This window comes from Pan troglodytes, chromosome 16, assembly GCF_028858775.2.
Source record: "Pan troglodytes isolate AG18354 chromosome 16, NHGRI_mPanTro3-v2.0_pri, whole genome shotgun sequence".
Classification (NCBI taxonomy): domain Eukaryota; kingdom Metazoa; phylum Chordata; class Mammalia; order Primates; family Hominidae; genus Pan; species Pan troglodytes.
In genome coordinates this window covers 83,259,528-83,277,542 of record NC_072414.2, presented here as the reverse complement: position 1 = coordinate 83,277,542, position 18,015 = coordinate 83,259,528, and the positions used below count along the sequence as shown (strand labels likewise).

Below are 18,015 nucleotides of genomic sequence, written 5' to 3'. Positions count from 1 at the left end.
ATAATGGCAATGCATTTATTTTTAAGGACACAACACTGTCTGCTTTTCTTTCAGGCATCTAACTTCTGTGCTTAGATGTCAGTTGCTGTGTTGAAGCATGGGTCCTATCTAACCAGTTTTCTGAGAATCATGGCCATTGCGCTTTATAGTACTGTTTCCAGGGGATACATTTTTCTAACTGCGGTTAGGGTGGGGTTGTAAAATAGCATATTTTTGTTTTAAAAATTCGAATGGGGCCTAAAGAGTATTTAAGAGAGTTTAACACCTGTTGCGACTTCTTCAGCTACTTACCCCTTGGTTGCAACCAGTATAAAAGCTGTGCAACTTGGATGTTCAATGACAAGAACTTGGTGTTAAAAAATTAGGGTACATCCCAGCCGGGCGCGGTGGCTCACGCCTGTAATCCCAGTACTTTGGGAGGCCAAGGTGGGTGGATCACGTGGTCAGGAGATCGAGACCATCCTGGCTAACACAGTGAAACCCCGTCTCTACTAAAAATACAAAACAAATTAGCCGGGCGTGGTGGCGGGCGCCTGTAGTCCCAGCTACTCCAGAGGCTGAGGCAGGAGAATGGCGTGAATCCAGGAGGCGGAGACTGCAGTAAGCCGAGATCGCGCCACTGCACTCCAACCTGGGCAACAAAGCGAGACTCGGTCTCAAAAAATAAAAATAAAATAAAAAATTAGGGTACATCCATATAAAGGGATGTTTGCCTTTTTGTGCAATTTTGAAAAGTGATCTTGGAGAAGAATCTATATTACCATGAAAATAAGTCCACTAAGTGAAAAGAAAAAAAAAATACAAAGCCACATGCACTACATGATCTAATTTTGCTTAAAACACAAATCAACAGAAGTGATGCAGAAATGTTAGTATTATGGGTGATTTTTACTTTCTTCTTATCTGCATATTCTGTATTATCTACAATGAAAAGGCATTCATTTTGTACTTATTACAAAAAAATCTTTAAAATGCAAGCTATGGTTGTGGTTGTAGAGAAGATGGATTCAAGACACACCACCCTGTCTCTCTCACTGAACGCACCTATAATGCTTGAATAGAATGCAAGAAAGAACTATCTGATGACTGTAACACATGGATGATAACAGGTGGATGGAGAAAGAGAACAGACTTTGAAGTCTGCCTGAACCAGTGGTGAGTTTACCATTTTTTCCCTTCAGTATCATCCATCCTGAAATCAAAGGCACCCTGAAGCCCAGCAATCCACACCAGGTGTGGACAGAAAGGCCACAGGGAGAAGACTTCTCTTGCTCTTGTCTCCCACAGCGATGCCCAAGCAACACTCCAGTGGCACTGGCAGCAGCATTGACAGCAATGACAGCAGTCGTGCACCTAAAACTCTGAGGAAAGGGAACTCTTCTCCCTTATCAAAAAGAACTGTGGTCGTTTGAATTTTCAGTGGATACACATTGCTATATGTGTTTTGCCTCTGTCTCCTCCTGTCACTTGGTCCTGGACGTAGGCACAGTTGCAGTAAGTTTGCATGATATTGGGGAAAATAGAACTCTAGATTTCTAGCCAGAGAACTGAGAAGAGAGGACGCAGGGAATAAGTGTACATTGGTGAAATCACAGAGAGGAGAGGGATCAAGAGTGTGACGCCATAAAGTTGTGTATGAACTCCTGAGTGCCCCTCCTACCTGTGCATTTGTCAACCTGAACCTTATCAGCATATCACAGGCTTTGAGAATTGAGCTACGGGGCCACAGACTAGCCACTGGGACTGTTCTCGGCACCAGTGAAAATACTTTGAAAATGGAATTATGCCAGACTCAGAGAAGGCAGGTCAGAATTTGCAGACCAAATGTAATCAGGGTGACTGCATGCCAAAACAACAGCAACAACAAGAATTACAAAGTTAACATTCTCTTTAGCATTTAAATAAGACCCAGGGTCTCATCATGTCCAGAATATAATCCAAAATTAATTGGCATACAAATAATCAGGAATATCTCGTCACAATAAAAAATATAATTAACAGACACCAACTCTAAGGTTACATAAAAGTTAGAGTTAACAGACTTCAAAGCAGCTATTACAACCATGTTCCCTAAATTAGATGGTCTAAACATAACAAATAATAGATTTAAAATGTCAGAATGATTAAAAATAAACCCAAATATATACAGGTACTCCCTTTAAGAAACCCTTTTTATATAGGTGGGTTAAAAGTGAAAGGAAGGACTAAGATATACAATGTGTACATTAATCAAAAGAAAACTGGAGTGTCTACATTAATATCAGATGAAGCAGATTTCAGAACAAGGAAAATTACCAGGGGTAAACAGAACATAACATAATGGTAAAAGAGTCAATTCATCAAGAACTCCTAATAATCCTAAATGTATATGCACTTAACAACAAAGCCTCAAGCTAAGTGAAGCAAAAACCAATAGACCTGAAGGAAAAGAATGAATCCACAGTTAAAATGGAAGACTTCAACACTCCTTCTTCAGACATAAGTCAAACAAATAGTGAAAATCATCATGAATACAGAGAACTGAACATTGTCATAAACTAACTGCATCTAACTAAAATTTATAGAACATCCCACCCAACAACAGCATAATACACAGTGTTTTCAAGTACACATGAAACATTTCCCAAGGTGGACTATTATTGTGTCATAAGACAAATGTTAACAAAAGAATTTGACCGTTTGACTATTGAACACGATAGAATTAAACTAGAAATTACTAAAAGAAATATAACTGAAAAATGTTCAAACACTTGGAAATTAAATAATATGCTTAAATAATCTATGGGCCAAAAAGAAGACTCCAGGGAAATTAGAAAATATTTTGAACTGAATGAAATAAAAATACAAAATATTAAAATTTGTGAGATTCAAACAAAACAATGCTTGGAGAAAAATTTATAGAATTAACTGCTAATTTTTTTAAAAAAGAAATGTTCTAAGTTGATAAACTAAAAAAATAACAAAATAAGCTAAAAGCAAATGGAAATAAGAAAAATAAAAACAGTAATCAATGTAATAAAAAATGCAAAATCAATAAAAAAAATTTAATGAAACCAAAAGCTAATTCTCGAAAAGATTAATAAGACTGATAAACCTCAAACCAGACTGACAAACAGAAAATGAGAGAAAACACAAGAGATTATCACTGCAGACTCCATATACGTTAAAAAGGATAACAAGAGTATAGTACAAACAACTCTATGCACATAAATTCAATAACTCAGATAAAACGCATGGATTCTTTGAAAGCCACAAACTACCAAAACTCACCCAACAGGCAACAAATAAACTGAATTATCCCAAATCTATTAGATGAAGTGAATTCTTAGATAAAAAGCTTTCCAAAGAAGAAATCTCCAGGCCTGTGTGCTTTTGCAGCTAAATTCTATCAAATATTTGAAGAATTGACATCAATTCTACATAATCACCTCCAGAAAAGAGAAGAAATGAGAACATTCCTCCCCATCCATTTTATAATGTCAGCAATACCTGGATACCCAAACCAAATAAAGGCAATATAAGAAAATTTCAGACAAATATTCCTGATGAATATAAACGCAAACATCTTCAATAAAATATCAAATTAAATACATAATACACATGATTAAATATATAACAAATACTAATACACCATAACTAAATAGACTTTGTCCTGTGACTACAATTGTATTAATAGTTCAATATTCAAACATCAGTTAATGTTATTCACCATATTAAGAGACTATAGGAGATAAAACACATGATCATATCAATTGATGCAGAGAAAGAAAAGGAAAATTACAAACTTCAACATCTGTTCGCAAATTTTTTTTACTCAAAAAACTAGGAATAGAACAGCACTTCCTTAACCTGGTAAAGAGCATGTCAGCTAACAACATACTTAATAGTGAAAGTCTTAATGCTTCTCCCTAAGATGAGGAACAAGGCAAGGATGTCAACTGTTACTACTTCTATTTAACCTCATACTGGAAATCTTAGTGCAATTAAGCAAGAAAGAGAAATGAACCCAAAATTTCTTAAATTAATAAGAAATTTCAGGAAGTTTGCAAGATGTAAGATCAACATACAAAATTCATTGTATTTCTGTATACTATCACTGAACAATTAGAAACTGAAATTTAAAATAAAACATTTACAACAGCACAAAATATAAAAATATGTTGATATTTTGTGTAAATATAACAAGATGTGCAGAATCCTTACAGGAAAACTATAAAACCCAACTGAAAGAAATCAAAGATATAAATAAAGGAAGAGACATGCTGTGTTGCTAGATAGGAAGATTTAGTATAGTAGAAATGTCATTTAAAAAATTAACCTCCAGTTTTATTGCAATTGCACTCAGAGTTCCAATAGAAATTTTTGTAGACACAGATATGCTGATTCTATAATTTACACAGAAAGGCAAAAGAAGGAAGGAGAGTAGCCAAAACAATGTTGAAAATAAAGAGCAGAATTGGAGAACTCACACTATGTTATTTCAAGAATTACTATAAATCTACAGTAACTATAAATCTATAGTGACATGTTTGTGTCTACAGTACAGACTGATACATCAATGGAAAATAATAAACAGTACAGAAACAGATCCATATAAACATGTCCAATAGATTTTTAAGGAATGTGCAAACGCAATTCAATGGATCAAGGATAGTGTTTCCAACAAACGATGTTGAAATCATCAAACATTCCTAGGCAAAAAACTGAACCTCTGCCAAAACCTTAAACCTTAAACGAAAATGAATTGAAAGTGGTTTATAATCTAAATATAAAACAAAACATTTAGAAGAAAACATAGGAGAAAGCTTCATGATCTGATGTTAGGCAAAGAGTTCTTAAACATGATACCAAAAGCACAGTCTATAGAAGAGAAATAATTAACAGATTGGATTTTATCAAAGGTAAACATTTTTTTCTCTAAGATGCCATTAAAAGGATGAAAAGATTACCAGCAGGGAGTGGTGGCTCACGCCTGTAATCCAGCACTTTGGGAGGCCGAGGCGGGGGGACCACGAGGTCAGGAGATCGAGACCATCCTGGCTAACACGGTGAAACCCCGTCTCTACTTAAAATACAAAAAAATTAGCCAGGCGTGGTGGTGGCTGCCTGTAGTCCCAGCTACTCCAGAGGCTGAGGCAGGAGAATGGCGTGAACCCAGGAGGTAAAGCTTGCAGTGAGCCAAGATCGCGCCAGTGCACTTCAGCCTGGGTGACAGAGTGAGACTCCGTCAAAAAAAAAAAAAAAAAAAAAAGAATGAAAAGATTACCTATACAATGGAAGAAAATATTTCCAAACCACACATCCAACAAAGAGCTCATATTCAGAATATATTAAAAAAGAAAAACTCTAAAAACTCAATACTAAGTGTATTAGTCTGTTCTCACACTGCTATAAAGATACTACCCGAGACTGGGTAATTTATAAAGGGTAATTTAGAACTCACAGTTCCACATGCCTGGGGAGGCCTCAGGAAACAGACAATCATGGCAGAAGGTGAAGCAGGCACATCTTACATGGCAGCAGGTGAGAGAGGGCAAGCCTGGGAGAACACAGGAAAAATTACCATTTATAAAACAAGCAGATCTCATGAGAATTCACTCAGGATCATGAGAACAACATGGGGGAAACCACCCCCATGACCTAATCACCTCCCACAGGGTCTCTTCCTTGACACATGGGGATTACGGGGATTACAATTCAAGATGAGATCTGGGTGGGAACACAGCTAAACCATATCAAGAAAACAACACAGTTTAAAACATAGATGAAAGAATTAAGCAGACACTTTATCCAAGGGGAGATAAGGATGATAAATAAGCACATGAGAAAATGCTCAGCATCATTTACCAGTAGGATAATGTAGATTAAAACCATGATCGGCTATCACATCATGCCTATTAAAATGTCTAAATTTTTTTTTTAATCTGACAATATCAAGTGCTACTGAGGGTGCAGAACATGAACTCTCATATATTGCTGGTGGGAATGCAAGATGGTACAACCACTCTGAAGAAAAATAGCAGTTTCTTATAAAGCCACACATGCACTGACTTCATGACCCAGCCATTTCACTCATGGGGACTTACCCTAGAGAAACGAAACTTATATTTCCACACACTCCTGTACATGGATGTTTATTGTGGCCCTATTCATAATTGCAAACTTGGAAAGAACTCAAATGTCCTTCAGAGAAAAGGGCTATTGATAAATGGAACAACCTAGTTAAGTATTTCATTACGCTGAGTAAACAAAGGCAGTCTTAAAAGATTACGTACTGTTTGATTTTGATTCCACTGATATAACATCTTAGAATAGTCAAAAGTACGGTGATAGGAAACAGATCAGTGGTTGCCAGGTGTTAGGGGTTGGGGGAGGATGTAGCTACAAAAGGGAAGTGTGAGATTTTGGGGAGTGATAAAACTGTTCTCTATTCTATTGTGGTAGTGACTACACCCATCTATAGATATATTAAAACTCATAGAACTCTATATCCATTAAAAAAGTCAATTTTACTGTAAAGCAATTTTAAAAATTTGTATAGGTTATATTTATAGATCTATAAAAATCACACTTACAGACTTATAGATCACATCTATATACCTACATAAATGTCCAAAAACCAAAATTTGGAGCAGTTCTTTTATGTCATTAACTATCCATAACATAAAACACTGATTAACTCACATTTTCCTGATCAATAATCAGCTGTTTTCACCTTTTTTGCTGAAATATTCAGTGTTATATTTTAGTGTTAGATATTTAGATAAACATAAAATTTATTTCTTGAAAATGTACTTACTGAAGCAGCAGAAACATAAAATTAAAGTGCCAGTGATTTCATGTGATAGAAGTCGAACTCTGAGATTTATTCTTCTGTAGAAGAGAGACACAATAATGTCCTCCACACAAAAGCTTGACAGATCAAACTTTTCAAGGAAAGGAAGTTACGTGATGAACAGTTTCGTGATCATAGTTGTGTACAGCAGCACATTACCATGTTTATCAAGTCACTGTGTCTAGGTAAAGAACATCCCAAGCAGAGGGAAGACTGTAGGCAAGATTCCTCGGAAACCAAAAAAAGGCAATGGGCTGGAGCCCCGAGATGGAGGGGCAAGATGATACCAGAGGATGTGGGAGGACTGGGCAGAGGTCCAATCGCACAAGGGCTAGCTGACTCAGCTAACGGTCCATATTTCATCCTAAGAAGAGTAGGCAATTTTTTGACAGTATTTTCAGTAACATGATCAGATCTTTGTGGGGTTTTTTTTTTGGTAAAATATACAGAGCATTAAATTTACCATTTTTAAGCATTCGGTTCAGTGACATTCAGTACATTCACATTTTTCTGCAACCACCACTACCATCCATCTCTCGAGCTTTTTATCTTCCTCTCACACTGAAAGTCCTTACTTATTAAACAATTGCTCTCAATTTTCTCCCCCCTCAACCCCCGGCAACCATCATTCTACTTTCTGTCTCTAAGAATTTGACTAGTAAGTACCTCATAGAAGTAGAATCCTATTTTTCTTTTGTGATTGGCTTATTTAACTTAGTGTAATGTCTTCAAGGTTCATCCATGTTGTCAGAATTTCCATTTTATGACTGAATAATATTTGTGTGTGTGTGTGTGTGTGTGTGTCTGTGTGTATCACATTTTGTCTATCATCCATCAATGAACGCTTGGGTTGCTTCCACTTTTTATCAATTGTAAATCATGCTGCTATGACCATGAGTGTACAAATACCTGTTTGAGTCCTTTCTTCATTTATCTGGGGTATCTACCCAGAATTGGAATGGCTGAATCATAGGGAAACTCCACATTTAATTTTTTGAGGAACCTCCATAGCATTTTCCGTGGTGACCAGATTTATTTTTAGAAGACTATCCCAGCTATAGTTTGGCAAACAGATGGATGGGTCAGGAATGTCTACAAGGAGACACTTAAAAGGCGATTGCAGGAGCCCAGGTGAGAGATGATGGTGGTGGCTTGAAAAGTCAATCAACAGAGAGAGAAGCAGACAAACTTGAGAAATATTCACGAGGTAAAAGTAACAGAACATGGAGATGTATTGGATATTAGTTGCCTGGGGAGAGGGATTATGTAAGGCACCATGAGCCATGTGGCTCTATTCTTGGGTCAAACAGCAATGTCCAGTGACCATGTAAGCAGGGCAAACATGACACTGGGGGACGTCACTGGAGGCTGCGTGACCATCCAGTCTATGGTTGGCTGCCTGGGGTATGCCATATACTGAGTCCTTAAGGAGATTACGATATAATTAGATTTCAACATTTTCTTCACCAAACGCTATGAGTGAAAGGAAGAATAGAAAGAAACTGACTTATTTTTGAAAACCTACAAGTAGGTACCACTTAGCCTTCCCCTTGCCAAGGTGCAGTGGGGCCCTGCGCACAGCTGCCCCCTGCCTCAGGGACCTCTGACCACATATCACAGAACATTTCTCAGAAAGAGGCCCACTCACAAAGAAAGATAATTCCCAGAAGGGTTAGCAGGTTACCCAAGGTGTTGATGAAATAGGCCAGGTTACCGCAGTTGCTCAGCTGTGTGTGTTTTTTCCTCATTTGAGTGTGTACAAGCGTTGCCATCGGGCTATAGGAGGGAGGGAGTAGGCGGAACTCTCAGCCACAGGGCGGGTCTCCCCCTCACCTTCCCACACGCAGACTCTTCATCAGAGAGAGAGAGACCCAAGAAAGCAGCCATACACATATCCACACAAGGCCAGGCAGTGTGCAGCAAAGTTTACATGTCTGCTTGTTTAATCTTCACAATGACTACGTGACATTATTCTGATAGCCTCATTTCCGTCATTATAAAGATGAGAGAAGTGGAAGTTCAGAGACAGCAAGTTGTTGCTCAAAGTCACATACCCAGGCGGGGCAGCACCAGGTCCCCTGAACCCCAGGCCCTCCCTCTCACCCTGGCACTCTGCCAAATGACTGGTAATGAGAATATATGCTCTGAAGGAAGATAGGAAAAAAATTGCTTCCATTGAGGGTGTTCTGGGACACAGAGGAAGAGGGATCTTAAAGAGAAGGCTTTTCATTGGTGGAGTGGAAGAACAATAGCAGAGTGAGTGGTGTTTGAGGGGAGTCGAGGAAGAGGATGTCTGGACATTTCAGATCAGGGACGGGAACTCAGATGGAACTCTGCTGGCAGTGGGGAGCTTTTGAAGGACTTTGAGCAGGAGAGTGAAGCGAGCCAAATATTACTTAGAACCCTCTAAAAACATAACAAGGAATGATAGTCTGTGTTTCAGCTGAGGTCTGATAACAGATGCCATAAACCAAAGTGCGGGGTGAGAGCATCTTGTATGACTTACAAAGAAATTCACCAAAAATTTGGCTGTGACTCCTCATGCCTCACCCCTGCTGAGGTGCTAACAGGTCAGACATAGAGAAGATTATTTTTAGGAGAAAGCTGTCAGCCTTTATAATGGGGTTGAGATGTGAGGTTGTCAGGGCAAAAATGTATATGTGTCTTGCCTGTGGCTAGACGTGGGCCACATGGAGAGACATCTGCCTGGGTCTTCTTCCTCCCACCCAGGAGAGCTGCCCCCAGTGGAGGGGGAGCTATCGGAAGCCTTGGGTGCCCAGGAGCTGAGGAGGGAACCATGCTGTGATGCCAGTTTTAACCACCTGCCAAGTCTGAAAGTGCTAATTGAGTAAGCATTTCTGTCCCTAATCCCCCATCCCTCCCACTGAATCACAGGCAGCCTGGTGAGCAGGGGAGAAGGTGTAGTAACTCAGCCCCCTCCTAATGCAAGTAGACACCATGCAGTGGGAGACGGGGGGAATTAGCTTTGCCTGAGGATCAAAGTTTTAGTGATCGTGGCGGTGAATTTTATCTGTCAACTTGGCTAGGCACCTTGGTCAGACACCAGTCTAAATGTGGCTATGAAGGTATATTTTGGACGAGATTAACATTTAAATCAGTAAACTTTAAGTAAACCAGATTACCCTCCATAATATGGGGTGGCCTCATTCACTCCATTGAAGGCCTTAGGAGAAAAAGGCTGAGGTCTCCCAAAAACAGGGAATTCTGCCTCCAGACTGCCTGTGGGCTCTGGGTCTCAGGCCTGCTGGCCTGCCCTGTGAATTTCAGGCTTGCCAGCCTCCACAATTGTGCGAGTTGATTCCTTAAAATATTAGGTTGGTGCAAAAGTAAAATTGCAGTTTTTGCCATTGAAAGTAATGGCAAGAAACACAATTATTTTTGCACCAACCTAATAAATCTCTGTGTGTGTGTGTGTGTGTGTGTGTGTGTGTGTCTTCCTGTTTTTTCTGTTTCTCTAGAGAACCCTGATTATTACAATTATTATAGTGGCCTGTGTATTAACCACAAAACTAACACTTTTGTGATCAGAAGATTTTTTTTTTAATCATCTAAGAATACAAGGACAGGCTGTGGGGTCTGCTTAAGATTTAAACCAAGGGCTGTGGAAGAATTAGCATCATAGAGCAGATTTGAATGGATGGGGGAAATGGATTTTATTCAATCCTAATAGTTTAGTGCATCAGAATAAAGGAAAATCCAATCAAATGAACTATTTAAAGGAGGGTGGGGCAGAGATCCAGTTCAGCAGGCTGCTACGGTAGCCTACACATGGCTCAATAGAGATTTCTGCTTCAGCGGTGACAGCAAGAATGTAAAGGTGTGTGAAATGGAAGAAACCCTGAGGAGAATATCTGAGAGGATATGATGGATTAGATGTGAGCCATGCAGTCAAAGAAGTTGAGGAGAGAGAGGGGAGTGATGATATCAAAGAGGCAAACTGGGAAGCCAGAAGCTCTAATGGGGCAGGGAACTGAGAGGATGACCAGGAGACAACATCCAACTAGCACACACAAGCTCAAAACCAAAGGTCTGGAAAAGGAAAACAGGCCTCAGAATCATCAAGAAGGTGTTACAATGGGAAAGGCACAAATTGTTGAGGACTCAGAGGGGAAGGACTAGAGGAGGATCCAGAGCTCATGGGGCCTGGAGCTTTTAAAATTTGGGAAGGCATCTTTAAGAAAAGAATGCCTGCAGGCCAGGCATGGTGGCTCAAGCCTGTAATCCCAGCACTTTGGGAGGCTGAGGCAGGTGGACCACCTGAGGTCAGGAGTTTGAGGCCAGCCTGACCAACATGGTGATATCCTGCCTCCACTAAAAATACAAAAATTTGCCAGGCATTGTGGCACATGCCTATAATCCCAGCTACTCGAGAGGCTGAGGCAGGAGAATCGCTTGAACCAAGGAGGTGGAGGTTGCAGTGAGCTGAGATCATGCCACTGCACTCCAGCCTGGGCGACAGAGGGAGACTCTGTCTCAAAAAATAATAAATAATAAAAAAAATTAAAATAAATGGAGAAAAGAATGCATGCAAATACAACATGAAGTACACATGTGAGTAATTACTTAAAATTGAAACAAGTTATACATCTTCAAACAGTTGATAAGTACAATCTATACCATAAGATTTTTAAAGATTGCATGATATTTTTAGGATAAACTTCCTGACATCACTTACAATAGTTTTTTCCTATATTTTTGGCTACACACTCCTGGAACCTCTTCACGGGACAAGAATTTCATAATAGTATTTTCTATTGATAGAAAGATAATTCAGTTTTATAGCATGGTTGATCGAAATTTGTTTAGCTATTGATAATTTACAAACATTTCCTTCAACTTCATGATTGTTCTTAGTAATGCCTAGCTCAGGCAAAATCTGCAACTTCACCCACAGAGACACTCACGGGTGGTTGTGTATATATTTCTGCAAATACAGGTATTCTGAGAAACAATCTTTGTCTCAGTTCCCATCAAAATTTTTAAAATATAATTGTATACATTGTACTTTAAGTATCCCTGATAGGCAAGACTATCTGTCTTGAGTAGTCAAATTGTACACATCTGATGACTGGGAGGGTTTTCCAGAGACAGGCAATTTAGCATTGTAAATTACAAGCCATGCTTCTTCTCTGGTAGTCACATACTTACAGAACCAGGTGCCATGGGACACATTCACATCACCATAGGACTTTTGGCCCTGCATCTTTGTGTCATGATGTCAGTTGACCCAGTAGAGAGAAGGGAAAAGGTAGCCTTCCACTCTGTGGTGCTGATTCCTCCACACCAGGTCAGCTGACAATAACTCCATTCACAGAAATGGCTGTAAACCATATAAATGGAACTGACTAAATTCATATGACTACATTCTCAGCTCAACCTTCTTTAGCTGGATCCCAAAGGTGTTTTTGCTCACTTCACCACTCTCTGACAAGAAAAGAAGTGGAAGGGAAGAGATAAGTATCTTGCAAATATTGCAGTATCAGGTAACCATGTGAACATATCACCAGGCCTCCTCCCACAGCCTGGGAAGGAGGGTATGCGATGAGGAGCCCTGAGACTCCGGCTCCATTCATTTCATGGTAAATCTGTGACTCATTAGGACAGAACCTAGAGGTACAACCATACTTCAGAAATGAGAGACAGAAAGAGTGCCATAATTAAATTCTAATTTAGAATCATTGTTTCTTTCAGGTGGGTTTAGAAGGTAGATTTTCCTTTCCTTTTAATTTATGCATCAACCATTCATTGACCCTTTGCTAGGCACTGAGGTTATACAAATAAACAAGAATTGGTTCCCTTTTATATGAGATACATAAACAAATACGCTAGGGTGTGTTCAATGATGGAAGCCCCAAGGAGAGAACTGTGCTCATGGCTGGAGTTGCCAGGGAGGTCCAAAGAAGGCTTTCTTAGGCTGGTGCTCCATTTGAGTACCAAAGGGACCACACGAGTTTGCCAGACGGACAAGGAAGGTGAGTGCTTTCCAGGCAGAAAGCCAGATGCAAATGAACTCAGGTGAGATGCAGCAGAGCACGTTCAGGGAAGGGCAATTAGTGTGTAAAGCCCAGAATTTATGGTGCATGATGCAGCTTGCCTAGAAAGGAGCCCAGTGCAAACAGAAAGGCATGCTGAGGTAGGCAGTGTGAGGATAGCTGGAACAGGGACCCCGCAGACAAGAGGTCCAGGGAAGACAGAGCTGCCTGAGCTAAATCAGTGACAGCGATGATGTGCAACAGCAGTCAGGATTTGGTAATAACTGACTACACACTGAACTTGAGGAAGAAATAAGAGTTCAAGTGTAAAGACTTCTTTTAATTAGAATAGTAAAATCATTTTATTCGAGAAATTTTCAAGGAAGAAGGAAGGTAAGAGAGTAGTATGATAAACTCCCATGTACCCATCGCCCAGCTTCCATAAGGATCAACATCTTGTCCATTTTGTATACATATCATTCAAAATTAATTTATAAAACTCCAGTCATTATAAAAGTACAGCAACGTCACACTAAACTAAATTTGGCCTGAAGATACCTCCATAACCGAGTTCTTACGTAACAAACTGCCACCTAAGTGAACTAGCTGAAAGCCTAACTAGGAATATACTCTTATACCACATAACTGAGTCTCAGCCAAGCACATCAGCTGAGCTTCAGTCAATCACAGGTGGCTGACTGGGCATGGTTATTCATGCCGGTAATCACAGTACTTTGGGAGGCCAAGGCAGGAGGATTGCTTGAGTCTAGGAGTTCAAGACCAGCCTCAAAAAAAGAAAAAAAATAGATGATCAACTGATCCAAATAGGACAAGATACCGAGCTTTGTCTCGGAACTTCAATTCTGTTTTCTGCCCATAAACGCTTCCTGACAACATGACAGACTGGAGCTCTTAGTACCTGTTCTGGTTCTCAGAGCTGCCCAATTCTTAAATTGGTCTTTGTTCAAACTCTGTTAAACTTATCTAAGCATTTTAGATTTAACAGTAACAATATATGAATTAATATACTTTTGATATCAGGTAATTGAGGAGGAAGACATCCAGTGAACAGTGTGAGACAATTAGTTAACTATATGGTAAAATATTAAGTTAGATCCATACCTCATACTATATATAAAAGGCATAATAGGCAAAAAGTCTTTAAATGCTGTTAAAGATTAAAATAAAATACAGCTGAATATTAGATAACTAAGTAGATAATTAGATAACCAATTTTATAGTTGGAAAGAATTTTCTAAGCATAAATTTAATAGAAAAATAATTGCAAAATAAAAGATGTACAGTTTTAACCAAATGACTTTTGTAAAACCTTCTGCATGCTAGTGGTAATGAAAAATAGATCGAGAGAAAAGTGGCAGACTAAAAATGTGTATATATATATATATATATATAACAAAGAATTTATTCCTTTACATTATGAAGCACGCTTACAAATTAACAAGAAAATACAAATGGGAATTTAACAAAATAGCAAAGAACATGAACAATCCTTAAAAGGAACTACTTAAATCACTTTAAATTTAATCGCTATTTAAATATAGAAGACAAAATCAATCTTACTAATCAAATAAATTACAATGAAGCTGAAAGTCCATTGTTGCTTATCAAATAGACAAAATTTCTTTTTAAAGAGCATGCTTAGAGTTGATGAACTACTGGAAACTGGCAGCCTTATATACCAATCATGGGAGTAGAAAGTGCTATCATCTTTCTGGAGGTCGGTTTGACAGACAATTTCTACTGAGAGTTTTACAAATATTCAGGCATTAACCCATTAATTCCATTTCTAGTAATTATTATTATTATTATTATTATTATTATTATTATTATTATTATTTTAAGACAAAGTCTCGCTCTTGTCCCCCAGGCTAGAGTACAATGGCGCAATCTCAGCTCGCTGCAACCTCTGCCTCCCAGGTTCAAGCGATTCTCCTGCTTCAGCCTCCCCAGTACCTGGGATTACAGCCCCCTGCCACCACGCCAGGCTAATTTTTGTATTTTTAGTAGAGACGGGGTTTCACCATGTTGGCCAGGCTGGTCTCAAACTCCTGACATCAGGTGATCTGCCTGCCTCGGCCTCTCAAAGTGCTGGGATTACAAGCGTGAGCCACCGTGCCCGTCCCATTTCTAGTAATTATCTTAAGAAAATAATCAAACATGTATACGAAGATATCTGTATAAGGGTGTTCATCATAGTATTAATGCTAACAGTGAAACATTGGTATATTATTCTGTTCTCCCATTCCCATAAAGAAAAACCTGACACGGGGTAATTTATAAAGAAAAAGGCTCTCATTGGCTCACGGTTCTGCAGGCTGTATTAGAGGCTTGATGTTGGCATCTACTTGGCTTCTAAGGCAGCCTCAGAAAGCTTCCAATCATGGCGGAAGGTGAAGGCAGGGAGCACGCAGGTCACATGGCTGGAGCAGGAGCAAGAGAGAGAGCGAGGGGGGAGATGCCACACACTTTCAAAAGACCAGATCGAGTGAGAATTCACTCAACTATCATGAGAACACCACCAAGAGGATGGTGCTAAAGCATTTGTGAGAAATCCACCCCCCTGATCCGATCACCTCCCACCAGGGATTATATTTCAATATGAGATTTGGGCAGGGACACACATCCAAACCATACCAACTGGCAACACTGTAAATATTCAGTGGTCAAATGTGAAACTATATTGTAAATTATGGCAAATTTATGCACGGAATATGGCACAGATATTAAAACATCACATTTTCAAATTCATTAATGGCATACAGCATTGCTGACAATGTATTATAGAAAAGAAAATGACCCACTTTCAATTTTAAAGGGGTGTGTGTGTGTGTGTGTATATAGTTGCAGTTTTACATATACATGGTTGGCCAGGCGTGATGGCTCATACCTGTAATTCCAGCACTTTGGGAGGCCAAGACAGGTGGCTTGCTTGAGCCTCAGGGGTTTGAGACTAGCCTGAGCAATATAGCAAGACCTCATGTCTATTTTTTAAATAAAAACAATAAAAAATAAAAAATATGTACACATGATTATACATAGTAAAAAGATTGGCATTAAATATGCTAAAATGTTAACCTTGATTATCTCTTACAGCTAGGAATCTGGGTGAATACTGTTATTCCACACAGAATTTTCTATATTTTCTACCATGAACAGGCATTACATTTGTAACCATAAAAATAATGTTATTTTGTTTATTGAAGTTCATTTATTTATATTCTGTTTCTAAAATGATTTCAGTATTGGAAAAGGAATTGACTCGTTACTTCACAAATATAAAAAGCAATATCAAAATCCATAATGTGAATATTTGTTTGCCTGGGGCCAACTTACCAAATCAAGAACTGCACAAATGAATGAAGTATGCAGCAGATTCAGAGCCTGGTGATGTACTTTGATTTCATACATAATATTGAAACATTTACAGTTATGTCTATAATCTGACCTTAGTGCCCAGCCTCATGAAACAATCTATTTTTCCCTTTTTTGGTCAATGTCTTTCCATACACATGTGTTGAGGGGTGACTGTCCCCTCAAGGAAGAGGAAATCTACTATACTGTGTACCATGCAAATATTTTTCTAGGCTGAGATTATTACTTCCAGAAAAAGGGAGATTACTGCTTTCTAATGTTTTTCAGTTTAAATAATACTGCTAGTGTGGTCTTTTACATTCAGGTAAAATCTGACTACCTAAAAATTCCTCATCTTGAAATTAGATAAGATATTGGCCTTTCAATTCTGGAGGTCATCGTTTCTATCTGTCCCCAGCTCTTTTTTACCTATTTTATCAGCTCCTTGAACTTTTCTACACACAATGCGATGTCCAGAACTCTCTTCCTTACTGATACAGTTATCACATGCCATATCTGTATGCATTTTCTTGAAATGTGGTACCAGATGTGTACACATATGGTTTAATGTGTACAGAATGCAGAGTCACTACCCTCTTCCTGAATGGGATGAACACCAACAATGCAGGTTGTCACGTCACACACTGACACATGCATTCAACGTGGGCCAAGAAAACAAAAATATTAATAAAAACAAATTTTCCCAGGGGCTTTTTATGTCAGGTTTTTGTATTCATCTGCTTGGGATGCCATGAAAAAATACCACAGAGTGGGTGACTTAAACAATGGACATTTATTTCCTCACATTCTGGAGGCTGGAAGTCCCTGATCAAAATGCTGGCTGATTTGGTTGCAGGTGAGGGCTCTCTTCCTGGCTTACAGACAGCTGCCTTCTCACTATGCCCTCACATGGCCTTTCCTCTGTGTGCCTGCAGAGAGCAAGAGCTTTGGTCTCTCTTCTTCTTCTAAGGACACCAGTCGTATCGGATTTAGGCCCCACCCTTATGACCTCATTTAACCTTAATTATCTCCTTAAAGGCCCTGTCTCCAAACACCACATTGGGGGCTAGGTCTGCAAGATATAAATTTGGGGGAGACACATTTCAGTACACAACAGTTTTGTCAAGTCAAGAGTTACATGTCTAGCAGGGCATGGTGGCTCATGCCTGTGATCCCAGCACTTTGGAAGGCCGTGAGAGGATTGCTTGAGGCCAGGGGTTTGAGACGAGCCTAGGCAACATAGCAAGACTCTGTGTCTCAAAAAAATTAAAAAGTTTGCTGGGCAGAATGGCATGCACCTGCATTCCCAGCTACTTGAAAGACTGAGGTGAGAAGATAACTTGACCCCAGGAGTTTGAGGCTCCAGTGAGCTATGATGGCACCACTGCACTCCAGCCTGGGTGACAGAGCAAGACCCTGTCTCTAAAAGGAATAAAGAAATAAAACGTACAATAACCTGCCTAAATATTTCTATTCTTGCCTATCCACAATTACGTCCCCACAGGCTTACCATAATTGTCCTTTAAAAATATGAGTCAGATTAAGTCACTGATCTGCTCAAAGCCCTCCAAGATATTCCCTTTATACTCAAAATACAAACTCCTTAAAGTAATCTACCAGGCCCTGTGTAATTTGGCCCCACTTACCTTACCAAGCCTCCCTTCTTCACTGCATTCTCCAGTAGAAGCCTCCCTTTGGTTCCACATAAGAGGCTGGTCTCTGCCGCCTGCCCTGGCCCTTCCATCCATCTTCCTGGGATGCTTTTGCCTGGCTTGCCCGCTACACTCTCAGACCTCCACTCAACTACCACTTTCT

General features: G+C 39.4%; 1 long non-coding RNA gene across 1 annotated transcript in view; it reads right to left on the bottom strand.

The window, feature by feature from the left end:
- Positions 1–15,433, bottom strand: part of LOC134808562 (uncharacterized) — a 31,564-nt gene extending 16,131 nt beyond the window's left edge. The window contains exons 1-2 of the long non-coding RNA XR_010151815.1: positions 15,154–15,433; positions 5,444–5,539 (exon numbers count right to left, since the gene is read on the bottom strand). This is a non-coding gene — a long non-coding RNA (uncharacterized LOC134808562). The remainder of the gene's footprint in view (positions 1–5,443; positions 5,540–15,153) is intronic.
- Positions 15,434–18,015: the final 2,582 nt, after the last annotated feature.